The following is a 16,837-nucleotide window of genomic DNA, read 5'->3' on the forward strand; positions in this document are numbered from 1 at the left end:
ACAGTTTCAAAAAAAAAAAAAAAAAGGAGAACTTCAAACTTAAAGAAGCAAAAATTAACAGAAATGGGTGTGGAATAAACAAATGCACAATTGTGGTTGGAGACGTCAACGCTCTTCTCAATAATATATACTATTTCAAAACATCTGTGAAGGCCTTTTCTTTTTTTTTTTCCTGAAGGTTGAGTGAAGATGAGGGAAGAGAAACTGCGTTTCATAATTCAGATTTCTGCCCAGTAAACTTTGACTCGAGTTTTCCTTTCCACATTTCCCACAATCTTATCCTTGAGTGCGCGGGTGGCGTCTGCAGAGGCGCCTGCAGGGATAGGAGGAGAATGAACGATGCGACTTAGATTAGGGTTTCCGACCTTGCTCAGCGGGTGGCTTTGTGAATGCCATCTAAGCTTCCTGGGCCTCAGGTTGAGCCTGTGTTAGAAGACGGTAGTAGGCTCTCCCCTGTGTCTGCGAGGAAGGCTGAGCCCTCTAGTCTATGAGCGAAGAAGGAGGATGCTGTTGGTGATGCCCAGGGGATTCCCTGCGCTGTTCCCAGCGCTCTGTGAGGCTGAGTCTCAGCCTAGCTGGTAGGGAGCTAGCTACCCCTTACCCGGCAGCTGCTCTCAGAAATTTCAGAATTTTAATCAAGAAGCAAAATTCCTCTAGTTGCAGCTGATCATGCCCACAGGGGCGGCTGGGGCCGAGGCCAGTGGTGAGCGGAGGCTGGCCAAGAGCGAAGGCCACACGGGTCCCTGCTTGAGTACAGCCTGCACTCAGAGCGGAAAGGCAGGGCAGGGGTGCGGGAACCCAGAGACAGGCTGCGGCAGGGAAGACACCATCCTCTCTTCTCTTCAACCGCGAAGGAGACTGGCTTCAGCAATGTGGAGAATGACATGGGGAAATGGCCATTTACCCCTTACTTTCCCGTCCTTCAGAGACAGTGCCATGAGTGCATTACAAGCCGGGGAAAGTCCGTTTTCAGGCATGGGGACCTTTCCTCAGCTTCTGACGAGCATTTAGGGGGTCGCAATGCTGCTGATTAGAGCAGTGAAGGAGAATGTCCTCATCTGTGCCCAGTACGGCCTCCGGCCAGGTGAGTGGGGGGCAATCTCAGGCACAGCTTTGGCTGTTTAGCTCCCCCAGGGCCAGCTTCTAACATGATGCTCTTTTAGGTTTCCCTTGTCAATTCAGGGCTCTAACCACGCGCTCCACCCACATCCAGGTCCCCGAGGCAAAGCCCTTGCCTGGAGTTTATGCCTCTTCTCACTGTGCCCACAATCTCACCAGTCCCGTCCCAACCCTCAGCTCTCCTAAGAGCAACAGGTTAATATACCCTGTGTCTCCATTCTGAACTTCTCCATTCTGAATATATATACGCCATGGAGTACTACCCAACCATAAAAAACAATGGTGGACTAGCTCCTCTTATATTGTCCTGGGTGGCGCTAGAGCCCATTCTTCACAGTGAAGCATCACAAGACTGGAAAAACAAGCACCACACGTACTCACCATCAAATTGGTACTAACCGATCAACACTAAGGTGCTCACATGGAAGTAGTATTCAATGGGTGCTGGGCAGCTGGGAGAGGGGTGGAGGGGATGGGTGAATTCATAACTAATGGGTACGAAGTGCAGTGTCTGGGGCATGCACACGCTTGCAGCTCTGGCTTGGGTGATGCAAAGGTAACACATATATATAACCACACTGTTTGTACCCCCATAATATTCTGAAATTCAAAAAACAATAATACATAAATAAGTTTGTTGTTTAATCTCCACAGACTTTGACTTATCTTCCTGTTATAGATTTCTAGTTTAGTATCGTTGTGATCTGAGAGCAGACATTTCATATTAATAATTTCTATTCTTTCAAATTTGTTAACGGTATTTTATGGCCCAGAAAGTGATTTATCTTTGTGAATGTTCCACGTGAGATTGAGGAAAATGTGTGTCCTGCTCTTCTTGGAGGAGGCAGTCTACAGATGTCCATTATGTCCAGTTGGTGGATGGTGCTCTTCAGTTCTTCTGTGTCCTTAATGGTTTTCTGCCTGTTGGATCTGTCCGTTTCTGACAGAAGGGTGTTGAATCTCCATCTATCCATATATTTCTCATTGCAGTTCCATCAGCTTTTGCTTCACATATTTTAATTCTCTGTTTTTAGGTACATACATGTTAAGAATTGTTATGTGTTCTTGGAGAATTGACTTTTTTATCATTATGTAATACCCCCTTTTTATCCTTGATACTTTGCTTTGAAATCGACTATGTCTGAAATTAATATGGCCATTCTTGCTTTCTCTTAATTACTATCATCATGGTATATGTTTTTCTATTTACTTTTAATCATATGTGTCTTTATATTTAAAGTGGATTTCCTGTAGATAACTATATTTGAGTCTTTTTAAATAAATATACTCTGACAATCTTTTAATTGATACATTTCGACCATTGATGGTCAAAGTGATTATCAGTATATTTGGATTAATGTCTACCATATCTGTAATTGTTTTCTATGTGTTGCCATTGTTATTTGTTCCTATTTTTGTCTTCTACTCTTTTTCTACCTTTTGTGGTTTTATTGGACATTTTATATGATTTTCTTTTTCTTCCTTCCTTCCTTCCTTCCTTCCTTCCTTCCTTCCTTCCTTCCTTCCTTCCTTTTTGTCTTTCTTTCTTTCTTTCTTTCTTTCTTTCTTTCTTTCTTTCTTTCTTTCTTTCTTTCTTTCTTTCTTTCTTTCTTTCTGTCTGTCTGTCTTTTTTTTTTTGAGACAGAGTCTCACTTTGTTGCCCAGGCTAGAGTGAGTGCCATGGCGTCAGCCTAGCTCACAGCAACCTCAAACTCCTGGGCACCTGCGATCCTCCTGCCTCAGTCTCCCGAGTAGCTGGGACTACAGGCACGCGCCACCATGCCGAGCTAAATTTTTTTCTGTATATATTAGTTGGCCAATTAATTTCTTTCTATTTATAGTAGGGACGGGGTCTTACTCAGGCTAGTTTCGAACTCCTGACCTCGAGCAATCCACCTGCCTTGGCCTCCAAGAGTGCTAGGATTACAGGCATGAGCCACTGCACCTGGCCAATTTTTTCTTCTTTCCTAGAATGTGATACTTAAAAAAGAAACTTTATAGGGGCTGTCCTAGAGTTTGCAATCTATGCTTACAATCAATCAAAGCCCACATTCAAATAATACTATACCACTTCTCAGGTAGTTTAAGTTCTTATAATAACAAAATAATTCCAATTCCTTCTCATTGTATCTCATTTCCATCTCATTTGTATCATTTATTCATTTTACTTGTATCATTTCACATTGTATCATTTCATTCATTTCACTTATATAGAAGTATACATATAAACATAAGTAAACATAATTGAATACATTGTTGCTATTATTTGTTATTATTATGAACAAACTCTTTTCTGTTAGGTCAGTTAACAATAAGAAAAATAAAATTTTTATTTTACCTTCAGTTATTCCTTTTTCAATTCCCTTTTTTTTTCATTATGTAGCTCCAATTTTCTGCCTTATATTAGTTTCCTTCTTTCTGAAGAACTTCTTTTAAACTTCTTGCAAGGCAGGTCTATTAGCAACAAATTCCTTCAATTTTGCTAGTCTGAGGAAGTTTTTATTTCTTCTCAATGGAGAATAATTTTGCAGGGCACGGACTTCTAGGTTGGTGGGTTTTTCTTCTACATACTTTAAATATTTCACTCCATGCTCTTCTTGCTTGTATGGTTCTGAGGAGAAGTCAGATGTAATTCTTTGCTCCTCTATAAGTAATGTGTTTTTTCCCCTCTGTCTTCTTTTAGGATATATTCTTTATGTTTGATTTTTCTATAGTTTGAGTATGATGTGCCTACGTATAGGTTTTTGGTATAATTTTTTTTTAATTTATCCTACTTGGTGTTCTCTGAGCTTTCTGGACCTGTGGTTGGTGGCTAACATTAATTTGGGAGATTTTCAGTTGTTATTGTTTCAAATGTTTCTTCTATTTCTTTCTCTCTTTTTTCTTCTGCTATTCCCATTGCAATGTATTTTGCACCTTTTGTGGTTGTCTCATAGTTTTAGGATATTCTGTTCTATTTTTTTTATTTTTATTCTCTTAGATTTTCAGTTTTTGAGGTTTCTATTGCTATATCCCCAAGCTCAGAGGTTCTTTCCTCAGTCTTGTCCAGTCTACCATTAAGCCCATCTAAGGCCTTCTTCATTTCTGTTGCAGTGTTTTTGATCTTTAGCATATCTTTTTGGTTCTTTCTCAGGGTTTCCATTTCTCTACTTACATTATGCATTTGTTCTTACATGCTGTCTACTTTATCCTGTAGAATTCTTAGCATGTTAATCATAGGTGTTTTAAATTCCCTGTCTGATAATTCCAGCATTCCTATCATGCCTGGTTCTGATGCTTGCTCTGTCTCTTCAAACTGTGTTTTTTGTGTTTAGTACGCTTTGTAATTTTTTTTCTTGACAGCTGGACATGATGTACAGGGTAAAAGGAATTGCTGTAAATATGTTTTTAGTAATGTGTTGGTAATGTGGGGGGGGAAGCGAGGCATTGTACAGTCCTGTGATTAGGTTTCAGTCTTTCAGTGAGCTTGTGCCTTCCCCTTCCAGTTCCTTCTGAATATATTGGCAGGTACAGAGATGGAGACATGGGCCCTGTAACCCAGCCTTTCTAACCTTGATATGACCAAAACTTTAAGTGGCAGGTGAGGCCAAATGGGGAGCAGGTAAGGCAGGAACTGGTTGTGGCTGAGGCAGGATGTGTTTTTTTATGCACAAGGGAATTCCCAATAAATCATCTTGTTACTAATTTCTTGAAGATATAGGTGATTATGGGAAACAAAATTTATACTTAGATATGCTGAGGTGTACACTACAATTGTTCCTTTATCCCTTGTTTGGTTTGGTTTATAGCATTTATCCTTTATAATAAAGTAGTTGAAAATACTTTATTTATGGGAGGATTGAAGTACTGCCACAAAGAAAAGATGTTAAATTGAAACTAAAAGGAAGAAATGAAGATGATAGAAGAAATTGTGCAAACCAAATCAGAAATCCTCGTGAGAGGGCAAGTTGCTGAGTGCTGTCTGGTGCTCATGCCAGCCTCTTGACTCCTTCCCCAGTTTCTCTTCTCCTAAGCAGCCTTTCTGCTTATTGCCATTGTCATGGCACAGCTGAGAGTTCAGGGGTATCTAAGAAAACACTGTGGGTTTTGGAGGGTTGGGAGCAAAAAGCCTGTGTAGACAGGTCATGAGGGAATCTGGTGTGTGTTGAGAGCAGCAGACACCTATGGGAGGGAAATGCCTGTTTCCTGGCTGTTCTGTGCTGAGCGGCAGGCAAAGCTGGCACCTGGAACTGTCTGCACGTTACTCTTGTGACCACAGGGACTCAATGTCACTGGGCAAAGAGGGCTCCATCACACCAGACTCCTCAAGCCAAGAGTCCCTTGTGGTCTCCTTCTAAAGATCACTGTTCTCTGCACCCCCCTGTAGGTTTATACCCACATTCCAACCAACATCTGAGAAGTTCTGTGGGTAAACGGGCCAGGACTCGTGATTTGGGGGAGTCTGGGAATTTGTGCCCATTGAGCAAGGCCCAAATGTCATAGCAGCCTGTGATGCCAAAGTAGGCATCAAACTTAGATGACTTAATACTTTCCTATGTTTTTATTTGTAAAATACTGAGGCTCAGTAAGGTTATTATTATTATTATTATTATTATTGCCCTAATGCCATCGACGTTGCTAGTGGCAGGATCAGCACACACACTCTCCCTCTGGCACTACATTTCCTGTGTGAATGGGAGATATTCAGAGCCGATTGTTCCTATGAGAATCTACTGCTGAGGCTCGTGGAACAAGACTGGTGTCACTGGGTCACAGAAGGTCCCTAATTACTGTCCCACTGCTCAGATGTAGTCAGCCATCCCGTGCTGCCAGGGTAGGCTAGGGAGAAGTCACCTGAATATTGAAATGCACTAAAGCTCGTTTTGTCTTATTTTTTAAGGGACGATACCCTCCTCCTTTCTTCAATGATGAAACAATCATGTTGGTGCGAATTGGGTGTTCCATAAGAGCTCGAGGTCGGGTCTTGCTGGTGAGACTGGGGCATGCTTTTAGGCAGAGGGGGTCTCGCGACCTAGTCAGCTCGTACTGTCTCAGCAGTCGGCCTGCTCCCCTTAAGAGCACAGAGGGTCTTAATTGCACGACTCAGTTTCCTTTGTCTCTCTTTAATGGTGGCGATAGTTTTTGTTCTTGTTCGGTGTGTATAAATTGATGACAGAAGTTGAATACTTCTGTAAAAGGAGTCAAGTAAAGGGGAGTGGGGTGGAGGCAGCTGTAGGGTCAGAGGAACCTGGGCAATGAAAAGGCCCCGAGCAACAGTCTCAGGTGGTGTCTCAGTGACCTTCTGGGAGAGCCACCGCTGCCTCTCCCGTCCCTGAGACTTCCGTGGGCCCTCTGGGCCGCATGTGCGGGGAGGAGCGAGGAACAATGGACAGGCCCACCTCGCCTCCTGCTTCACTTTATTGCACTGCACGGTAATGTGGGTTTTTTTTGTTTTTTTTTTTTAATTGAAGGTTTGTGGCAACCCTGAATTGAGCAAGTCTATTGGTGCCATTTTTCCAACAGCGGGTGTTCGCCTTGTGTCTCTGTGTCCCATTTTGGTAATTCGCACAATATTTCAAACTTTTTTTGTTATTATTGTATCTGTTATGCTGATTTGTGATCAGTGATCTTTGATGTTGTTCCTGTCATTGTTTCGCGGTGAACAATGGTGAACTTAATTATTATTAATGAATGTTGTGTGCTCTGACTCCTCCACTAGCTGTTCTTTCCCCCGTCTCGTCCCCTTTCCTTGGGCCTCCCTATTTCCTGAGACTCAACAATATTGAAATTAGGCCAATTAATAATCCTACAATGGCCTCCAAGTGTTCAAAGGAAAGGAAGCGTTGCATCTCTCCCTCCTTAAATCCAAAGCCAGAAGTGATTAAGCTTAGTGAGGAAGACATGTGAAAATCTGAGAGAGACCAAAAGCTAGAGTCCTTTTTCTAGGAACTCTTTCCATGTGGAAGGAGATGTTCTTCTTGAAATCAGACTGCTGACCCAAGACCCAACAGAACGAAAATTAATTACATAGGACTGAATGAACTGATGAAGGAAATTTCCTTTCTGTTAGTTGTTTGGAATATTTTTAGTATTATTTCTACTGTTCTATTTTTACGGGTATATGAGGAAATCCCATTTCTTTCTCTTTACACTATCTCTAATCCACCATTTAGTAGACTGTGCACTTGTAAACTGTAACTATTTTTTTTAATGTTATCTGATTTTTCTCTCACCCTCAGAATTCAAAAACAAATACTTCCACTGAGTCTCCTTACTTTTCATGAGAATGTAACTATTTGCATAGGTTCCATAAAGGCTTACACTCCTTTTTATGAAGGTGCAATTGGACAAATGAAATATGCACCAAGGCCATACCTAGAGTGTGATATTTGAGAGTGATTTTCATTTAATCAGCTACAACAGGAGCACTACTAAAGGCCAATGGTTGATTATATGGGGAGCTAAGGCCTCCAAAACCCTCCCAAGAAAAAAACATGGTACTTGGCTTCTTGGGTCCCAGTGTCTAAGGTCGTAAGGACCTGTGCAGGCCAGGAACCTCAGAAACTTTTGGAGACCTCAAGAAGAGGGAAATTCACCTAGATTTACAGGAACTGCATGTACAATCTGTTAGAACAAGTGTCTTGGTCTTGGTTTCCTACCCTTGTGATAGAAGAACAAATAATAGAGACTTTGAAAGTCTAATTCAAGATTCATTTTGAAAAATTTCAAACAGACGTTAATTCTTTGGCATTGGTAGTGACTTAAAGCTGTTAAGCTCTAGGATTGCTGAGCAAACTCAGGGAGGTCTATCTGGTTGATTCAAACTCTGACTGCCTATATGTAAATATCAGGCCATCTATCATAATATCAGTTCTTTAGGGATCTAGAATACTTTCTAGAGATTATATATGATCACAAGGTGGAGAATGCCATTACAAAGACCCAGAATGTAGAAATAGAAAGAGAGCTTATTGGCTGTTCTTTCTCTGTGACGCTAGGCTTGACTATCATCTGAGATATTTTACAACTCTCTAAGGGGAGAGAGGTGACTTGTAGGCTTTTGTCTTACAGACATGCAAATAATTTTCTGTCTGGTGGAACATGCACCCAGAAGTTACATTTTATGACTGTTTTGGACACTAAGCTGTTTTGTTCCCAATCCAGGAATCTCATCTCCCTACAAATTCCCCCAAGTTCTCAAATGCTCTTTGACCCAATTATAATATCTTCCTGGTTCTCTCCTTAATCAATGAGTTAAGTGAAATCTTTGACAAGTGTTCGTTTTATATTTGCATGACAGTCATGATTTTGCGTTTTTGTTCTCTAACAGGAAAGAGAGGCAGAAATAGCACGGGTGAAGCCTCGGCAGCAGAAATGCCAGGATGTGGGCAGAGAGCAGTGAACAGCTAGGAATAGGGGGCTCTGCTCTGGTCCGAATGCTTGCGTCCCCGCCCCCGCCCAATGCATCTATTAAAACCTAATCCCCAGGCCTGGCGCGGTGGCTCACGCCTGTAATCCTAGCTCTCTGGGAGGCCGAGGCGGGCGGATTGCTCGAGGTCAGGAGTTCAAAACCAGCCTGAGCAAGAGCGAGACCCCGTCTCTACTATAAATAGAAAGAAACTAATTGGCCAACTGATATATATATAAAAAAAAATTAGCCGGGCATGGTGGCGCATGCCTGTAGTCCCAGCTACTCGGGAGGCTGAGGCAGAAGGATCACTCGAGCCCAGGAGTTTGAGGTTGCTGTGAGCTAGGCTGACACCACGGCACTCACTCTAGCCTGGACAACAAAGCGAGACTCTGTCTCAAAAAAAAAAAAAAAAAATCATATCCCCGAAATGCTGGTGTTAAGAGCCAGGGACTTTGGGAAGTGAGTAGCTCGTAAGGGGGAGCCCTCATGAATGGGATTCGTGTCCTTATAAAAGAGGCCGGAGAGAGGCCCCTCACCCTTTCCACCATGTGAGATGAGGACTCAGCCAGAAGCTGTGAACCAGGAAACAGGTCCTCCCCGACACCAAATCTTCCAGCGCCTTCGCTCGGACTTCTCAGCCTCCAGGACTCTGAGAAATAAATTTCTGTTTTTCATAAGCCGCCCCGTCTACAGTGTTTTGTTGCAGCAACCTGAAGCGGCTGAGACAGGGTGATTACCAGCATTTGCTGGGTGCCCACCGTGCTCCAGGAGCTGACCTTTCTCTCGTTATCTCCTCCATTCCTCACCACAGGGTGGAATAGGTGTTAACAGGAACTATGGCCAACAGTTCAGGCAGGCAGAGCTCCCTGAAACATCGTAGGTAGTTGCTTCTCAAGGAGAGGAGAGGAGTAGAGGCAGGTTGGCCGGGAAGGAAAGGCTGAGGCCGACTGTAACAGGTTCCAGGTGGAGCGATGTGGACGCCGAGCCCTGCACACTGGGGGTCTCCGGATCGGAGCACCAGGGACATGCGACAGCGGTTACACGGGCTTAACCCACTAACTGCAACTGGGGCTGGAAAGGAAGAGATGTGTGGGTTTTCACCCTCACATTGCATGCACTGTCCCTTTCTTCCCATCTGTTGTGGGTTCAATCGTGTCACCCTCAGAAACGATATGCTCAAGTCCTAAGCCCTCGTACTTGAGAATGTGACCCTATTTGGAAATAGTGTCTTTGCGGCGAAATCAAGTTAAGATGAGGTTTTCGCACTGGGTTCTAATCCAACGACTCCTAGCATTACAAAATGAGTGAAATCTGGACAAAGACGCAGGGAGAAACCCATGTGGCAACAGAGGCAGAGACTGGAGCGATGCGTCTACAGGCCAAAGAACGCCCGGGTCGCCGGCAGCCACTAGAAACCAGGAAGGATCCTCCGTTAGGGTCTTCAGAGAGAGCACATGGCCCTGCTGGCAGCTTGATTGTGGACTTCTGACCTCAAGAACTGCGAGACAGTTAGCTCCTATTGTTTTAAGCCCCCCAGTTTGTGGTGGTTTCTTAGGGCGCCCGCAAAACGAACACAGATTTGGTAATGGGAAGAGCCTGTGCCTGCTGCTTGTCCGGCAGAAGGATCCTCGCAGATGTGAGTAAACGAAGCGTTTAGAGACGGGGCGACTGCCCTGGATCACCTGGGTGGGTCTAAGTCACAAGGGAGGGAGGCAAGGAGGTCCCAGGAGGAAGAAGGCTTTGTGCAGGTGGCGGCAGAGGCTGTGTGAGGCGGCCGAAGAATATCGGCAGCACGTAGGAGCTGGCAGGGGCAAGGAGCCGAGTCTCCTCTGGAGCCTCTGGAAGGAACCCTGCCGACACCCTGATTTTATCCCCATGAGACTCATCCTGGACTCCTGATTTCCAGAAGTGTAAGAGGAGGAATCTGTGTTGTTTTAGCCCCACTACATTTTCGGTCATTTGTTATGGCAGCAATAGGAGACTGACAGAGCAAGGTAAGAGAGATCACTTGCGTAAGAGCCAGGGCAGCGCGAGGGACTATTCCTCTCACCTCCTGTTAGTGTTTCTGCAGCGTTTTCATAGGTTAAGCTTTGCATTTGTCTAACATCACAGCAGCAGAAAAAGCCCTGAGTTGTTTTGTATACACACACACACACACACACACACACACACACACACACACACACACACAGGTAACAAAAACATTAGGTTAATCTGGTGATGCAAAAGCCAACTAGAGCATATGGTCAACCATGAAAGCTTTGGAAACCTGCCTCTTACCTCAAGAAATTTCCAGAGCATCCCCTCGGTAAATCCAGGAAAATCTATCTCTGCTTAAGCCTGGGGCAGCAGGATCTGGTGCAGGCAGGAAGGTTGAGAAGGCAAGCAGGGTCTGTTACCTGGGTGCGTCTTTACTTGGCAGGTCACCCAGATTTTAAAGCGAGGAAGAACCGTATGGAAACACCAGAGAAGCTATGTGATCACCGCAGACTTTTCAGTCCTCGCCTTCATTGTTTTCTCTATGGGTTTCTAACGGTTCACACTCTTTTCGCTTTAACCTCAGTGTTGTTAAGTTTTGAATAAGTAGCTTGAGACCTTCCTCACAGACTATAATAGAAAGCCCGTATTCCACAGTCACTAAGAGCAGCGCTGGTGCCCTGCCTGGACACAGCAAGGTGCACACCTGTCTTCCTTCTTCCCCAAGTCACCCCTCAGTGGCTCACTCCACCCAGGGGAGACGACCAGGCAGGCACTGTGGCTAATGCTTTCTGAGCAATATTTGGGTCATTTAATAAAGGCCCTTTGGGACCCATCACCATAACCCAAACAAAAAGTACTGCCTTGGAATGGCGTTATAGCACACACCTGGGCAAAAGGTTTCAGCGTGGCAAAACTGAAGCAAGCACCGCCTTAGGGAACAGTGTTTCTGTCTCTTTAAAGGCAAACAGTTTCGTTACTGGCCCCACCCAACCCGAGCTTCCTGGCTCAGAGGCTTTTATGGGGTGCAAACACTTTTGCCCGGCACTTCATGCAACAGCAGCAGCTCACACAGCCTCCTTGGAGGAGACTTGGGACTCATCCGCTGCTTCCACAGGTGAGCCTGGCTGGGAAGAGGGCGCTGTGCAACAGGGCGGGGACGGGCAGCAGGGGACAGGGCATGGGTGGGAGGGACTCTGCTCTGAGGAGGGACAGGACACCGTGGCAGAGCGCTGCACAGACGGTGCTGCCAGGGTAGTGGCTGTCGCAGGTAGAGAGGGAGGCGAGGAGATTTGCGAGCGCGGTACCCACGCATCTCCTGTTCAACACGACACGCTTTGCTGCCCACTGCACCTTCCACCCCGCGGCTCCTGTGACAGATGCGCACGTCGCTCGTGAGCTTCGCAGGGAACGGAGCGCTCCCCTGGCAGATGCTTAGGGCTGGAAGGCGATTTGGAGACAACCTGTCTAAATTCCTCCTGTTGCTAACAAAGATTCATAACCCCAGAGAGTTTGGTGACTCTCCAAGGGTTTCCCAGGTGACTCACGACAGAGAAAGCGTGAACTGAGTCTGCTGGCTCCTTTCCAGCACCGAACAAAAAGCAGCGTGTGTGTGGGGTGGAGCCGTGCGGCTGAAGAAACAGTGTGAGCTGAGGAAGTTCTAGGGTGCGAGGTGGCTCTAGGTGAGTCACCCAAGTGTTTGCAGTCCTGGCTTTCTTGCACAGTGACAGCGTTTTAGGCGCAGCTGCTGCGCTCTGGGCAGTGTGAAATAGCGTCTTGGAAATGACTCCGTGGAAGCCTCAGGGCAGCCCTGCGGGGCTCACTCGGTTCCCTGTCCCTTTCCTAGCAGAGACAGCGGAATCTCAAGGAGCGTCTGAGGCGTTCTAGGTGGGATTGGCCACAGTGTGGGTCTGCCCGCGCCCCAAGCACGTGCTCTTTTCACTCCTCAGCCTTTGTCTCTGCTGAAGGTCCTCTGGGTCGTCCAAGAACCGCTTGAGAAAGTCTTAAAATGATTGCTTCTGCTCCTCTCTCAGCCCTGGCCTCTCAGTGTGGGAGAGAGAAGTCCGCAGGGGAACGGGAAGCCCTCCTGGTTGACTCCAGCCCCGTCTCTCTGCGACGTGACGTGGCTGACATTCGGCTCTCGGCCTGAGAGAGACCGGGCGGAGGCCGGGGGCGCACGCCGAAAAGCCAGCCTGGCGGTCGGGCAGACCTGGAGTCACACGCCTGTCTGCCCGGTCCCTGTCGGCGCGGCGACTGTGGGCGCCTTTCTCAGCTCTTTTGAGCTGCATCGGTCTCCTCCTTTTAAAAATTTAAACATTAGTTTCACTGCAAGTATTTAGGAAGAGTAAATGAGATAATGTATGAGACACGTTTATCGGGGGCTCTGATACACAGTGTATACTCAGTACTGGTTTCACTGTATGCACATTAAAAAAATTTTTTTTTTTTTTTTTTTTGAGACAGAGTCTCACTTTGTTGCCCAGGCTAGAGTGAGTGCCGTGGCATCAGCCTGGCTCACAGCAACCTCAAACTCCGGGGCTCAGCGATCCTACTGCCTCAGCCTCCCGAGTAGCTGGGACTACAGGCACGCACCACCATGCCCGGCTAATTTTTTTTGTATATATATTTTTAGTTGGTCAATTAATTTCTTTCTATTTTTGGTAGAGACGGGGTCTCGCTCAGGCTGGTTTCGAACTCCTGACCTTGAGCAATCCGCCCGCCTCAGCCTCCCAAAGTGCTAGGATTACAGGCGTGAGCCACCACGCCCGGCTTTTTTTTTTTTTTTTTTTGAGACAGAGTCTCGCTCTGATGCCTGTGCTAGAGTGCTGTGGCATCAGCCTAGCTCACAGCAACCTCAAACTCCTGGGCTCAAGCAATCCTCCTGCCTCAGCCTCCCGAGTAGCTGGGACTACAGGCATGCGCCACCATGCTTGGCTAATTTTTTTCTGTATATTTTTAGTTGTCCAGCTAATTTCTTTTTTTTTTTTTTTTTGTACAGATGGGGTCTTGCCCTTGCTCTGGCTGGTCTTAAATTCCTGAGCTCAAACAATCCTCCTGCCTCGGCCTCCCAGAGTGCTAGGATTACAGGCGTGAGCCACTGCACATGGCCATTATATGCACGTTAAATGTTTTACTATGGAAAAATGTAAACTTATTCAAAGATGAAAAGAATAATATAAGGAATGTCTATGTACCTGTCCCAAGGTCCACGGTCATCAATTCATGCCGGTCTCATTTCAGTCTTCTGCTTCCTACTCCCCACCTACCCTAGACTATTTTGAAGCAAATCTCAGATGTAACATCATTTTATCAGTGAATATTCGGTATGCATCTTTGAAAGATAAAGACCAGTTAAAAAATATACCCACAATTTCACAACTGGACTTGAAAAGCAACTATAATTTTTTACCAGTTGTATTCAGATTTCCCTGATGGTCTCATAATTTTATAAATTGTTTGAATTAGGATCTAATGAAAGTCCATGAACAATTAAGATTGTTTGACGTCTCTTAAATTTCACTCAATGTGTAGATTTCCACTTTCCTTGTTTCTTTCTGTGGATTTTCTTTGTTTAAGGAGGGGGGAGTCTTTGGTCCAACAGGACTGCACGGTGCTCATTTTGGTGATTGCATCCCAATGATGTCACTTAACATGCTTTTCTCATTCCAGTGTGTTGTGTGAATTTATGTTAAGGGAGAGGTTGGATAAGATTAAAGTTTGACACTTTTATGGTGGGCATACTTCATAGTTGCTCTTCTCAACTTCCATTAGGGGGCACATAAAGTTTGGTTGTCTCTCTTTTTGTGATATTAGCAGATGCTAAGGATTGCCTAGAATGAATTTATTGTTTCAGTAAGAGTTCCCAAGTGATGATATTCTAATTCTACCATTTTTTCTTCTTTTAGTACATGGAATAATCCTATGCAGAGAAATTTCCCTTCAGCAGTTCTTTTATTTCATGAGATACAGTTAAAACATGAGATTTTAATGTTTGATTTTTTCCCCCTTTATATGTGAATGCTCAGAATATTGAGTTACTTTCCTGGCATACTCCAAAGGGAGGAATTAACTTCTTATAGGAAGACAGTATTGTTATAAACCGTTGGATTTTAGCATATTTGGTATATTTCAATGCATTGGAATTATTTTTCTTATTGGTGCTCAAATTGTCCCATCTTTGGCCAGTTGGAACATCTTTAAGGTGACTTCTGAGTCCTTCTGATAAGACCATAGTAATTTTTGATAGCCTTCCTGGTTTCTAGTATGAAAAGATGTTCTAGGCTGAACTTGTATGTTTCCTGGCTCAGACCTGGAATTGGTGCTATGTTTTCAGACCCCCAATTTCTCAGATGGAAAATGGCATTTGATGATCCCAATCTAAGGACTCAGTGTGCACATTGCTACTGGGCTGACCATTGTTTATGCCTTTTAGATGGCCTTCAAAACAGTACACACAGACACCAAAATTATTGCATTTTCAAGCCTCTTGGGCCAATCCTTTTATGGTTCATCTGCCACACAAAATATAATTAGGTTTTTTTTGTTTCATTGACTAGTTTCCAGTTTTTGTCTTCCCCCTTTCAAAAAAGATAACTTTTTAGTTTGTTTAATTTTCAGATGATTCTGCCATTGCTTTTACATGCATACATGAAAAATTATTTATATACATATCACTCATATTCCTCCCCACTATATACATGGTAGTAAATCATACAGTGTTTTCTTCACCTTCCTTTTTTCACTCAGTGTTGTATCCTGCAGATTTCTCCACACTGGTATATAGAGACATTTCTCATTCCTTTTTACAGTTGGATCGTAAGTACATGGTGTGAATATACTTCAGTTTATTCATCTGGTTTCCTGCTGATGGGTATTTGAGAGGCTTTTTGTCTTTTGCTATCAGTAATAGTGCTGCATGAATAGCCCTGTGCATACTCGCTTCTACATTTTTGTCAGTGTAGACTTGGGATAAATCCTAAAATTGGGATTGATAATCAAAGAGTAAATGCATATGAACTTTGCAAGACATTGCTACCTTCTCCTCTATAGATGGTGGACTGTATTTCCATTCCTACTAGACATGTAGGAGATGCCCTGTTTCCCCTATACATCTACCAATAAATTATACCGGCAAACTTTTGGATTTTTGCCATACCTATAGTTGAGAAATAGTTATCTTCGTGTAATTATACTTTACTTTTACTGCATATTTACTTTTCTCTATTATAAATGAATTTGAATATCTTTGTATATATTTAAGGGACATTTGCATTTATTTTTTTCCTTGAACTATTCATATCTCTTGCTCAATTTTCTACCAAGTTGTTAATCTTTTGTTTGTCTACTTTAAGACATTCTTTGTATAATAGGAAAATTAGCTCTAGCTCTCCTTGATATAAATTGAAAATAATATTTTCCTAGTTTGATATTTGTGTTTTAATTTATTTATGGTGCATTATGCCTTACATTGTTTTTTAGATTTTTATGTTATCAAAATTTTCAGTCCTTTCCTTGTTCTATTTTAACTCTCAGAAACATTTACATCTATGGCCGTACCACCCTGAATGCTCCTGATCTTGAAATTGAAGCAGGGTTGGGCCTGGTTAGTATTTGGAAGGAAGAAAAATTTTCCCTACTCCCACTTTACAAAAAATTTATCCATGTTTATCTTATTATTTATATGGGTTACTTTTCTACATTTAATTTCTGATCTATTTGGAATTTGCATGGTATAAGGAATGGGATGCAATTTTATCCTTTTCTATGTGGTTATATAGTTACCCGAATGTTATTTATGAAATTGTTCATCTTTTCCCCCGTTGATATGAGATGGTGTTTTATGGAATATAAATGTAACATAATATAATTGAATTGAACATAAATGAATATTAGATGAGCAATGGTCTGTTCCTTAATTTTATGCTTCTGTTTCACAGTCTGTCTCTCTATTCATTCACCAACATCCTACTTCTTTAATTATAGAGACTATAATGTTTCACTCTTGGTAGAGGTAGTCTTTTCTTGTTCTTCCTTTTCTTGATTGTCCAGACTAACTTGCTTTTCTCTGCATCCAAATGGACTTTGTAATCAGCATTTTTAGTTCCAGAAAAAAAGATGACAAAAGTTAAAAAATTTGTATTTGAATAAAATCATATTAAAGAAGTATGTATTAATTTCTACTTTATGAAATGGCTTAAACATGAATCAGTGTTAAATTTGGCCAAATGTCCTTTCTGCATCTAGGTAATTTTCTTGTTAATCTATGTATATATGATAGCAATTTTCTCATATTGACTTAACCCCCCTAGTATTTCTGAAATAAATCACCCTAAATCATGGCGTATCACTTAT

General features: G+C 43.4%; 1 protein-coding gene and 1 long non-coding RNA gene across 8 annotated transcripts in view; one reads left to right on the forward strand and one right to left on the reverse strand.

The window, feature by feature from the left end:
• Positions 1-11,211, reverse strand: part of LOC109731226 (uncharacterized) — a 39,667-nt gene extending 28,456 nt beyond the window's left edge. Inside the window, exon 1 of the long non-coding RNA XR_012921051.1 lies at positions 10,790-11,211. This is a non-coding gene — a long non-coding RNA (uncharacterized LOC109731226). The remainder of the gene's footprint in view (positions 1-10,789) is intronic.
• The window catches only part of GIMAP7 (GTPase, IMAP family member 7), a 69,071-nt gene that overhangs the window by 50,358 nt on the left and 1,876 nt on the right, over positions 1-16,837 (forward strand). For 2 of the 7 annotated variants that reach the window (XM_076006720.1, XM_076006724.1), the window contains exon 1: positions 11,432-11,603. The exons of 1 other annotated variant lie outside the window; for it this stretch is intronic. The gene's annotated coding sequence lies outside the window, so the exon portion shown is untranslated. Of the gene's footprint in view, positions 1-11,428; positions 11,604-16,018; positions 16,089-16,837 lie in introns of those variants that run through there. 4 more of the 7 variants (XM_012786134.3, XM_076006721.1, XM_076006723.1 and 1 more) reach the window with 4 other exon arrangements.

This window comes from Microcebus murinus, chromosome 9, assembly GCF_040939455.1.
Source record: "Microcebus murinus isolate Inina chromosome 9, M.murinus_Inina_mat1.0, whole genome shotgun sequence".
Lineage (NCBI taxonomy): Eukaryota > Metazoa > Chordata > Mammalia > Primates > Cheirogaleidae > Microcebus > Microcebus murinus.